Source organism: Tamandua tetradactyla, chromosome 7, assembly GCF_023851605.1.
Source record: "Tamandua tetradactyla isolate mTamTet1 chromosome 7, mTamTet1.pri, whole genome shotgun sequence".
Classification (NCBI taxonomy): domain Eukaryota; kingdom Metazoa; phylum Chordata; class Mammalia; order Pilosa; family Myrmecophagidae; genus Tamandua; species Tamandua tetradactyla.
Window position 1 is genome coordinate 25,967,562 of NC_135333.1, and position 12,439 is coordinate 25,980,000.

General features: G+C 40.6%; 1 protein-coding gene and 1 long non-coding RNA gene across 10 annotated transcripts in view; one reads left to right on the top strand and one right to left on the bottom strand.

The window, feature by feature from the left end:
* Nucleotides 1-12,439, bottom strand: part of LARGE1 (LARGE xylosyl- and glucuronyltransferase 1) — a 617,012-nt gene that overhangs the window by 499,749 nt on the left and 104,824 nt on the right. Inside the window, exon 1 of one of the 7 annotated variants that reach the window (XM_077168653.1) lies at nucleotides 5,504-5,522. The exons of the other annotated variants lie outside the window; for them this stretch is intronic. The gene's annotated coding sequence lies outside the window, so the exon portion shown is untranslated. Of the gene's footprint in view, nucleotides 1-5,503; nucleotides 5,523-12,439 lie in introns of those variants that run through there. 7 annotated transcript variants of the gene reach the window in all.
* On the top strand, nucleotides 851-7,156 carry LOC143690902 (uncharacterized). Of its 3 annotated transcripts, none has more exons than XR_013179256.1 (4): nucleotides 851-964; nucleotides 1,142-1,311; nucleotides 1,584-1,854; nucleotides 4,501-4,864. It is a non-coding gene; the product is annotated as an uncharacterized LOC143690902 (long non-coding RNA). The 3 variants fall into 3 exon arrangements; XR_013179255.1 differs by lacking the exon at nucleotides 4,501-4,864 and adding an exon at nucleotides 6,760-7,156 and having other exon boundaries at nucleotides 852-964; XR_013179257.1 differs by lacking the exon at nucleotides 4,501-4,864 and adding an exon at nucleotides 6,760-7,156 and having other exon boundaries at nucleotides 858-917.

Genomic DNA, 12,439 nt, shown 5'->3' on the forward strand with positions numbered 1-12,439 from the left:
TACAATTTAAAAAAGTAAAAATAAATAAAATTAAAGGGGTGGAAAAATAAAATTAAAAAATAAATTAATTAATTAAAGGGGATGATGGGAGGATCTACCAATTACTCTTACTTATCTTGAGCAATTTCTGGATATAAACTATTAACATAACATACCACTATCACAGATAGAGCACTGTGGTTTATAGAGTGCTTTGCCTGTTTTAATCTGCACAGTAATCCTGTATCATAAATGCCTGTATCCTCAATTTACAGGTGAATATCTAGATCTCCTAAAAGTTAAGAGGTTACCTTAAGATCACACAAGGCATCAAAAGCCTATATTCTAGGTTGTCTGCTAAAGCACTTCGCAAAATAAATTTTAGTTAGTTGGGTCTGGATCTCTCTCATCAGAGAATGAGTCCCTTTAAGTCAGGAGCAATGTTTTTCCTGGAAAAGAACAATGTTGGAAGAGCTTTATGAGATTTCCTAGAAGGCAGACTGGAGCTAGAACATGTGGAAAAAGGAAAAACTGCACGGACAGTTTCTATGAAAGGAAGAAGAGGTGCGTCTCTGAGAAGTACTCCAAGCAGAAGGTTCGTTTGTTAGTTTAATCACACAAATATCCACTGCAGCCAACTGTGTATGAGAAACCATGGCTTTTACAACCTTCTATAGATTTAGGATCTAATCTCAGAACAAGATGCTGGCAGAGCAAGTGACTCTAACAACTTGTGCTGGAGAAAAGGCTCTGAGTCCCCTGTAGTTACTGTATCTGCTGGGTGCCAGAGGAGGACTAGACTCTCTGTTACCTGTGGATTCAAAAGGAACTCAGTTCTTTAGTGTTCCTCCATGCTGAATCACTATGACCACCTCTCCCTTCCTTTCTGACTCTTTTCTGCATGATGGATTCATGACAACTTCTAACCCATTCTACAGGTACCACGTCTTTGAGGAGGATTTGAGCCCCCATATATTACTCTTATGTAATACAGCACTTCTTCCATTTTAACAATTATAACTGCTTTAACATTGATGAGTAAAATACTAACATTAGTAATAGTATTTTCAACCATAGACTGTGTAATATCTTTTTGCTAAATCATCTACTTTAAGTTCTTCACATACATTGTCATAGTACTTAGTCCTAACCCATTTTACAGGTGAGGAAACTAAGCACTTTGCCAAAATCACAGGCAGTAAAGTGATGGAGTGAGGCTATGAACCCAGCGACCTGATTCCAGAACATCTCTTTTGACGGAGCAGGAACTCCTAGCAGCAGAGTACGGAATGGCTAAATTCTCATCTAAGTCTGAGGGAGCAGAAGTTGTAGGTAAAGATTTCCAATGCTCTGATTTGCTTTCTGAATGGCTTCAGAGTTTAGGTACTGCAATGCCAGGTTAAATCAAATCCTGAAAAGTTGCAATGTGACATTTCATCCTCAAAGCAACCTGTCCGGCTTTGAGGAAATAGCCCCTTGGTGCTAACAAGCAAGAAATGAATCTTTATTTTACAATTACACACATATACATATCTATTTTATATTTAATCTGAAACAATATACATATTTACCATTTTACTTAAGTCTACCATTTTGTGGATTAGGAAAACGAGGTGACAAGAGGTTAAGCAGTTCTGTCAAGTCGGCCAAACTGAATTTCAAGTACAGGTATGCCTGCTTGGGTCTAGGACTCTTTCTAATGTCTCGAGCCAGTTAATAATACTAGAGTGGCCACTGTGAGTCAAATACACGAGGATGACAACTTGCATAATGGACGCGACAGAGCCAGGAAGAAACCAATTGTCTTATTTCCACAAACCTCGGACAAGTTTAAAAGAAAAAGGAAAAGAACTCTCAAACCCATGCATACAAGAGGTAAGTAAAAAAAAAATACAGGTCCCAATTTGTTCTTATTTACAAATATTTTTAAGTTGTTTGTCAAACAAAATGAGTTTGTCTGCCAGATGAGATCCCAATTTTCTAAGTTCACTAACAGCTGATGAACAGAACGGGTCACCTGGTTATTTAACAATTTGGTCTTGACTCTTGTCACAGTCTCTTAAAAATTTTTTTTTTAATCCAAGCTGTCAGGAGAGAAAGGAAATACTATTTGATCTAATCTGCATACCACTTCCATGCAAACAGGGAGGAGATATTTACAGATATGCCTAATTAAGTCGCCTTTACCCCTCAAGGGAATAAAAGAAAAGAGAGGAGAGATGGTAAGGAACATTCAAAATGCTCTGTATTGGAAGTCCTGCCTGGAGGCCCACTGTGATGGCATTTTTTTTTTCCAATTCTTAAATATCAGAAACATGCTTTTAAGCTATAAAAATCAGGAGCATTAAGAAATGAAGAATTCCTCAAGAAACCAATTGCCTTTGGTGACCTCCTATCCTATACTGGACTTAAGCAGGGCACACAATTTAGGTGCTGGGGAAGATGGGGAAAGTGGCTTTCCAAATCCTAATAAGGTACTGTTTGGCAGGGAAATTCTACTTTTTACCATTGCATTCATTTTATAATGCAAAGGATTAGCAAGGTTCTTATTCAAGTGTGTTAGATGGAATAATAAGGCAACCTCAATACAGTTCTCTCCAAATTGTCCCACTGGCAGTTATCAAAGATAAGGTTCCATATAACTGCTCCAGAGCAAAAGGGTACTTCTCTTTTAAGGAATCAGTCACATTTGGTCATAGCCATGGTCCTTGGAATTCCATTTCAGGCTCTCCAGAGCTGTGAGAGGTTACCCAGGAAAGGTATGTGTTGTTCTTGTTTCCCAGAGTCATGAAATGGTAGAAAATACCCTGACCTATAAAGGAGGAGGGTTGGGGGACCTAACTCTCCCCACAACCTCTAGAGAGTCTCTAAACACTCTCCTCCTTCCACACCTCCCCTCCTTTACACCCAACATTCCCACCAGGTCTCAGCTCAATTCTCCAGTCCTGGGGACAACCCCCCTTAGCAACAAACACCTCTCCTTCCCAGCACTTACCACTTCGACTTACACTGACTTTGTGTAGTCTTATTACACATAATATAAGCTCCGTGAGGGCAGGAGCTTGCTTCTTCCTCTCTCTCTCTAAGTAATGTGAATGATACACTTTACTTTCAACTAATGGCTAATCTTACCTTCTACCCAATTTTAGATAGGAACTGGAGAAGATCTTTAAAATCCCTGCTTTAAACAGAACCCTCTGGGAAAGTACTGGGTGGACAAGCTGCAGGGAATAAGGGGCTCCTCTTCTGAAGTGGTCATTAATCCAAGAAGGTGATTGTGCTGGTTTGAAATGATGTATATACCCTAGAAAAGCCATGTTTTAATCCTAATCCCATTTTGTAAAGGCAGCCATTTCTTCTAATCCCTATTCAATACTGTATGTTTGAAACTGTAATCAGATCATCTCCCTGGGGATGTGATTTAATCAAGAGTGGTTCTTAAACTGGATTAGGTAGACGAGTGTCTCCACCCATTTGGGCGGGTCTTGATTGGTTTCTGAAGTCTTATAAAAAAGGAAACATTTTGGAGAATGGGAGATTCAGAGAGAGCAGAGCAGAACAACATGGCCACAAGACGCAGAGTTCACCAGCTAGCAACCTTTGGAGATGAAGAAGGAAAATGCCTCCCAGGGAGCTTCATGAAACAGGAAGCCAGGAGAAGAAGCTAGCAGATGACGTCGTGTTCACCATGTGCCCTTCCAGATGAGAGAGAAGCCCTGACTCTGTTCACCATGTGCCTTCTTAGCTGAGAGAGAAACCCTGAACTTCACCGGCCTTCTTGAACCAAGGTATCTCTCCAGGATGGATGCCTTTGATTGGACATCTCTATGTTTTAATTGGGACATTTTCTCGGCCTTAGAACTGTAAACTAGCAACTTATTAAATTCCCCTTTTTAAACGCCATTCTGTTTCTGGTATGTTGCATTCTGGCAGCTAGAAAACTAGAACAGTGACCACCAGAGATGTGAGGGCAGGTGGAGACCCCCTTGGGTATTTTTCCTGTAATATTCTTAAATACAGGTTTCGTGGGGGAAACCTGCTACTTTTGAAATGACTTCTAATTTCCAGAATTTCAGACTTCCACATTATACCCCAAACACAAAAACAACATGCATTTCAAGGTCATATAAAGGCCAATTTATTATTGGGCTTTTACAATGCCCTCCCTCCCAATTATCTTCCATGTCAACTCCTAATCATCCTTCCATTCAACTGTCATTTCCTACCTGAAGCCTTCCCCATCACACAGAGCTCAGCTCTGCCAGAGTGAGAAAATCAGGTATTTAGCTGAGTTTTTAAATATTTTCATATCTCAGTTCAGAAGGACCTGGTGAGAAAGTTATTTCCTCCTTTTTAGTCCTCTTTCAATTCCTCTAATGGCATCAAGGAGCATCTCAGCGTGGTTCTACTGTGTCCCTAACAGCCCATCAACACTTGACAAAGAGAACTAAGAACTCCCATTCAGAGAGCTTTTGGAAGCAGGGCGTCTAACCAGACTTTCACATGGTTTTGTTCCTTCAGTGATCTGATATTTACTGAAAGGGGCATACGTTTCATGCCATAAATGGACTTCAGCAAATACTAAAGACTAGAGAAGATGCCGCTGAACACTAAAAATGAACATGAGACTGATAGAGTTACAAACTGCTGCCCCACTGGGGCAAGGTTCAGCTGAATCACAGGTGTGTCCACCACACCTCGCACCTGGCATGCAGCAGCCATTCAAGAACCATTTCTGGAGGGAAACTGAGACTTGGGGACTTCAGTGGAATCATCCAAGGACACAGCAGAAATTTAAATCAAGTCCCCTTACCCCAAGTCCAGAACATTTTCAACTACTGAACTCAACACCAAGCTGCTTCGGAAGCCAATAAATACTTGTTAAGTAAGCAAAAAGAAAAGTCAGATGATTTTGTTTCTCCATGTATTTATAACTTAACAGAAATACTTTTAATTCTTATGATCCAGAGATTCCCATCTATTCTCCTACCTTCAAAACTATAATGAAAAAACAAGCCATGACTCTGCAAGTTGACCAAAGTTGATGTTTATGCTTCCATCACAGTGATTGAAAGACAAACTTCAAATCCAGAGCATCTACTAATCTGACATCCTAACTTCCCAAATGCAGCAAACTATAAGATATAATTGACAGGTATTTCTAAAATATCTGTCTGGGTTTTTTTTCATGGCAGTGCATATCCAGAATACTTACTGAGATTGCCTTAGAAGTTTCAATCCCCAAGTTTTGCTTTAAAATGCCCATAGGCATGTCCTTTCAAGGTGAACCCCTGGTAGATCCTCCCAAAAACAACCACAGTGACTCTTCATTTTATATACCACCAACTAAATGTCCTTAAAAGAACAAAGAATAAACAGCTTTCTTTTATAACTTGTGATAGCTATAAAGACAAGAACCCACATTTCCAGAAGTAAATAAAAAAAAAAAAAAAAAAGTTTGTGAGTGATGAGAGACTTAAAGTTTAAAAGTCTATATACTATACACCAGAAAGGCTGCAGCCACCTTCAAATCTTCACCAAGCAATTTAGGTGTGGTGAGGACAGTCTGACAGCACCTTGGTAGAGCTAAAGAAAGAAGAACAATAAAAAGCAGTCAGAGAACTACAAAAGCATGATATTTTGGGGCCATTTACTAGAGGGGCAAACTGTTCTTCTCACCACAGTAAATCCTGGAGGCACCCATGAATTACAGAAAGGCACAAAGGAGCCCTGAGTCACATTATGAAAAGTCTAAATGACAGTTTTTTGTTTGAGAAGGGATAGAAATAGAGTTTAGACAAGTTCCCATAAAATCACTGTAAACTTTTGGTTTTATTTTGTTTTTGCAAATTTTGCTGCTTAAAGGGAAAAATGCCCTTTAAACTACAAATTCACCCTTGTGGAATATTTTACTCCTAATGGTGTCCTAGTGTTAGGCTATTGGGTATTTTATGGATGCATTCCTGTAAGAATAATGCTGCTAACTAGCATATAATATTATTATATAGAAATCAGCATTGACCTCCATGTGGGTGCTAAGCCCAGGGTTTATTACTAATACTGTGAACACTACCCTACTACTAACAGTACTACAGAGAGAGAGAGAAGAGAAGGGAGAAAAAGAAAGAGAAAGGAAGAAGAGGAGAAAAGGAAAGAGAGAAAGAAGGAAAGAAGGAGGGAAGTGATGGGTGAGGGACGGTGGACAAGACTAACATTAAACATCTCATCTGTGCCACATACTACCTTATGTAATATCCATGAGCAGCTTTTCACAGAAAGAACAAAAGACCCCTGATCACACCTGGGGGCAGAGACCCCGGCTGTGGGAGTCTCCGGGATGTGCTATCACAAGCAGTGCCATGAAGATTTATGAGATGTTTACCGTGCTTGTAAGGCATCTCAGAGATAGTTGTTCAATGTGGCATTATTACTCACATTAGCAATCTACAGGAGAGTGGGGAAACATGTTCTGGAAGTTTAAAATGTCAGTCTCCATCTCCGCAGCCTGGATCACTGCAGGTCTGTCAATTTTAAAAATATCATGGCTGGGGGAGAAAAGGAAACAGCCAGCCAAGCCACATCTGATAAAGGAAGCTAGACTTTTCCAAGCTCATATTAGGAAGGGTAAAATAAATCCCAGCTCCTGCCTGGCATACATAATGCCCACCATGACCAAGTAAGAGAAAACCTTTAAAACAGGGAGCAGCGGCTCCTAACAGCCACCCACGCTTATTTAAATTAGGAATTAAATTTCATTTTCTTTATTACAATTCCTTTTAGGGAAGAAAAGGTTCAACTGCTCAATTCCAGCACCAAATCCTGAATCCAGCACAGGCTCCTGAGAAACAAGGAATGCCACTTCCCTCAGGAGAAGAGCTGTCATTTCCAGAGGAACTTCTTGAGAAGTTCTCCTCCATCCCCCAAGAACATGAGGAAAAATCTCTGCTCCCTAAATAGAAACTTTTCCAGCTTATCTCCTAATCTACATGATATGTTTGCATTATTTCCTCATCATCACAGATCTTTGCTTACTTAAATAAAGCAAGTCCCCCCTTTTTTTTCTTAAAACTCTCTCCCTCTTATAGCCTGTCACATCCTAAAAGAAGGGGATAGTGTGAGAGTCTCTTGCTTTCATGCAAATGGATCTAAAAACAAAGAAAGACTAATAAAGACAAAATTGATAGAGGTAGCTTTTTTGGGTTGTTTTGCAAAAGAATATATTTTGGTTTCCAAGTTTTCTGCAGGAAGCTCTCCCTCATAAAAGTACAGGGAAAATAAAGAAGTTTATTAAACGCTGTGGGAAAAACAGAGCCTGAATGATAAAAGACTGAAACTGTGAAGACAATAAATTTATGCTTGATGTGATGCCAGCTCCCTAAAATCACACACCCAGGAATTTCCCAGGACCCATACCCAGGTCTCTAAAATATGGGGTTGGGCCCCATATGTCCGTGCATAGAATTTGTGGATAATTTGCAAGTGCTGCTGGTAATCTTGCAGCTGTCTCTTTCCAGAGAATTTCTACCCCAAGTATCAGAGGACTACCAAAAAACGGTATCTCAGTTTGATTCTTCTGTGTTCTGTCTTTCTCAGCTTCCAGATTCAAAATCATGCTTTCAGATTCTAAAGCAAAGGACAGAAGGAAGGGGAAGGAATCTCCAGGAAGGAAGGGGAGGAAGGTGGGAGAAGCCAAATGCTCTGGCCAAGTTGAGGCCAGCTGGGCTGAGGGCTCAGGTAATGTGGGGACGCCTCTGCCCACAGCTCTGGTTTCTTAATCTAGAACTGTTCTCAGGAGGAGCAAGGCAGCAGCAAATCTCAGAGGAACCAAGTGGGGTTTACAGTTGAAAGCCTGGGTTCTTGGGGCAGACTGATCAGAGTTCACACATCAGCTCCCCTTCCTATAGCTGACAAGGCCATGGGCAAGTCACATAAATTCTCTGGGCCCGGATTCCTCAACTGTCCAGCAACCACAGACTCAACTGTCCAAAGCAGACCCTCTTGAGAGTGAAAGGAGGCACTGTTTATGTAAAATTAGGCCAAATTACTTCAGAGTCTGGTTATGAGAATGAAATAAGACAATGTAAGAAAGTTAAAATTAATGAATGGCAATAGTTGTCGCTGATTCTATTTTAAGAGAACCCGGTCTTTTAAGAGGTTTGAATCCGGTCTCTGTCTTTGTATACTGTGTAACCTGATAAACTAATTTCATCCTGGAGCCACAGTTTCATCTAAAAAAATGGGATGACAATAGTAGCAAGCTGTAGGGTTGCTGAAAAGCTTAGCATGAAACAATTTAAGCACATAGTACAATGCCTAGCAAAGACTATGTGATTCAATCTTGCTAAAATTATTACTACTACTTACTTACATTTATGTTTACATATATGTAACTATTTGATCTTTGCAGCAACCATGACTACAGATACATTAATAAATATACATATATGAAGTTTTGTAAATATATGTGTCTGCATGTATGTAAACATTGTAGAGTGGTTGAGTGTAGGCTCTAGAGTAGAGCTACCTAGGTTCAAATCCTGTCTCTACCACCTATGGGCTCTGTGACTCTGTGCAAGTCAGTTGACCACTCTGGCCCTCAGGTTCTTCTTCTGTAAAATATGGAGTTCTGAGAATTTTTAAGTAAGTTAGTACATATATAATGCTGGAAGCATTAAGTGCTCGAATACTACATAGGTATACATATGTACTGGTTTGAAAGGATGCATGTCCCCTACAAATGCCATGTTTTAATCTAAATCCCATTTTGATAAGGCAGAATAATCCCAATTCAATACTGCATGTTTGAATCTATAATTAAATCATCTCCCTGGAGGTGTGATTTAATCAAGAGTGGTTTTAAGCTAGAATAGGTGGCAACGTGTCTCCACCCATTTGGGTGGGTCTTGGTAAGTTTCTGGAGTCCTATAAAACAGGAAACATTTTGGAGAATAAAAAAGAGATTCAGAGAGAGCAGAGCAGAATGACATAGCCACGAGAAGCAGCTAAGCATACCTCATCTCAGCACTTGCAGCTCAGCCCAGGCCTTTGGAGATGCAGAAAGAAGTCACCCCAGGGAAAGTTGGTGGAACCCAGAGGCCTGGAGAGAAGGCCAGCAGAGACCATCCTGTGCCTTCCCACGTTAAGAAAGAACCTTAGTTGAAAGTTAGGTGCCTTTCCTCTGAAGAACTAACAAAATAAATCCCCTTTTATTAGAAGCCAATCTGTCTCTGATGTATTGCATTCCGACAGCTAGCAAACTAGAACAACATACCTACACATATATACCTGCATTATCTAATTTAATATAACATTTTATTGGAATCTTTTCTGAGAGTCAGTTTCTATGAGCACTGATGATTAGAGAGCCTTCAATCTGGAATATCATAAAGAGGGAAGACAGACAGAACCCAGAGAGAAGCTAGGACTGCTGACAAGTTCTGACTCTTCCTGAGTGAGAGAACATAAGGCAAAGAAGATAGAGCCACCTCCAGACCCAAATCTCTACGGAAAAAAACTAGAGAGAAAGATTCAAAATAACTCAAAGCTCTAATAAGAAAAGCAAAATAAACTTTAAAATAATAAGTCAAAGAAGAAGAGGAGTGAGGAACATTATTTTCCTTATAAAATCACCATATCTGAGAAGGAAAAGAAACTGGGAGGAAATAGGAAAAATCTTTTTTGTGGAAGAGAATGGGAAAAACTCAAAGACAGAGACAGGTGGAAAGGGGGAGATATTTCAACCTTAAAGGTGACCTAGTAAGCCATGGACTCTTCAAAGCAAAAGGTGATAAAGACAATGGGGAACTGCAGAGCATTAAAAACAGGAGTGGGGGGGCGGGGGAAGGGGCATGGTGGCGGGGGGTGGGGGTGGGGGGTGACCAGTGGCTGGATGGGTTAGAAGTAAACCAAGAAGTAGGCAGATTAAAAAGAGAAAGAAAAAGGGCCTCTCCTAGTCAGGTCATTCCACCTTCCACTTTCCTGTCACCTCCTGTCTGCTCACTGCCCTTCCTCACATCTTCCTGACCAGACTATACAGTACCACCTGTGCCTGGCTGTGAGGACTTCCGAGGGCTTTGCCCCACTCTCTCTAATTGAGTGATTGCAGTAGACACTGCTGTGCATTTACTCCATGGGCATTTTCTTCTCTTCCCCAGTCACGAAAGAACCCAGATTACCCAGCTGTCTGGGTTTGCTGGAGGCCTCGACCATCTCAAATTTTATGGATAACTTTAATTAACCTACACCAATCAGTGCAATCAAGGCCCCTGCTACAATGATTGGTTCCGGAATATGCCTCAGCCAATCTCAACACAGCATTCTTCCGGGAACAAGGATTGATTCAGGGTGGGCGTGTACCTGAGTGCTCCAATTATGGTAGAGCTGATGTTGGCTCAGGAAAAGAGAAGCACATAGAGAGGGGAGAGTCTACAAAACAGTCAGAACACATCCCTGGTCAATTTCATCTGAAATCTGCCCAGCCGTGGAGTTTTCAATTAAGGAAAAACTGTGTATACTCCTAAACTGCATGAGCAGTTTGCAGATTCTGCTTCTCGCAATCAAAGACATACTAATTTATATAGTAGCTTTGAGTTCTAGAATGCTCCTTTATTTACATAAATTCTAAACAGAAACGGATTGAGTCTTACCCTAATTTTGCTACTTACAACTGTGACCATCCTTCCCACCCCATTTCATTTTGCCCATCTCTAAAATGGGGGACGATAATCCTAATTTTCAAAGATAATGCAAGAATTATAAAGGTAAAAAATATAAAGTACCTAGCAATGTCCGACATGTAGTATGGGTGCTCACACACACACACACACACACACACACACACACAAGCTACATGTCACATTTATCTTTTAAAGAATGAATACATATAATATATAGTAAAAAACATAATATAAAAAGGAATACAGTGGGGCCTTTTGGGTATTCTTAAGGGAGAACAAATAGCAAGTACCAACCCCTGGAAATGCTCGACAGAACAGAACAATTTCCTTCCCTTTCTCCAAGCTCTTGATCTGTACACACAGACATGTTTTTTTTCGCATCAGGAATGTTCCCTGCTGGCACTGCATCTCCAAATGCTGGACTCAGGATCTTGACACATTTTTCAAAGGTCTAATCTGGAGCAGGTGGCGTCATCACTAAGGGGTCTGCCATCCCAGGCTCTTATGCACTGGAAGGATGTGCACAAAGGAACACTGGCATCCAGCCAGTTTTACTTGGTCCATGATGCAGGTTGCATACACTGCCACCATGACACTCATCCTAGAATTAATTCTCCAGCAGGGCTTGCATAAAGACTCTGCATTGGAAGGAATGTTCAAGGTCAGGCATTTCAACCTCCCACCCAACACTATAGTAACTCAATTTGCATTCAATTAAAAGCAACAGCGTTGTAGACCTTGGCCGTCAACAGTGGTGAATCCTGTTTTCCAGTCTGCATCCTTGATCTGGACACCTTTACCTGGTATTATTCCTGGAGATTCCTCATAATATTGTCTGGAGTCTCCCTTTTCTCCAGCATATTTCTAAAATATTTTCAGTCCATACCATGATGGAGAATCAGCAAAAGGCCTGGCACCTTGCGGAATGCAACTGGTAGTAGAATATTGCAATTCTATGGGCAAGATGCAATACTATCCCATATGAAGTTAGATGAGCTTCTGGAGAAAGGAACACAACTGCCTACTATCAGCTCATTCAAGAAGCATTTCTGGAGCAATACCATGGACAGGCACAGCTGCTGAGGAAACAAAGATACAATCCGTGTCCTTGGAGAGCTAGCTTGGTAGTGGAGACATATGAGTAGACTAACGTCTAACAGCAAGGGATGTCCATGTTTTTAAAGATACAGAGAAGAGGCATTCTGGAAATAAAAGGCAAAAGTGGCTGACTGGAAGTAGGGGAAAGGAAAAATAAAGACCTCTCCACAGATGAGGTCACAGAGGAGCGGGGATCTGAGTACGGACTTGAGCTTCTGAGTGAGTGAGCACGTGTGCAGTGGGCACGGGAGAACACCCTAGTTAGAATACACTTTCTGCTTGTTTTAATTTTTAAGACACCCAACTCTATGCAGTTAAGGTTTTTATAGTCCTCTCAAACATCCTGTTTTCAAAAGTTTAGCATGGTGCACCTCATCCCCACCAATCATGAAGCCTCTTGCAGACGAAGCTTGTATCAAATGCTCTGACTTCTAAATATTTACGTCTGTTTTATTTTTTTACTTTTTATTTATTTTTATTTTGAAATAATTATAAGTCCATAAGAAGTTGGAAAAAATAGTACAGGGAGGTACTGTAGTGCAGTTTCCCCCAGTGGTGACATCTTATGTAACTGCAGTCATCGTCAAAATCAAGAAACCGACATTGGCACACTATAATTAGGCTGCAGACCTTACAAGATCTAACTAGTTTTTGCACACACGTTTTTAGGACACTGTGTATAGTTC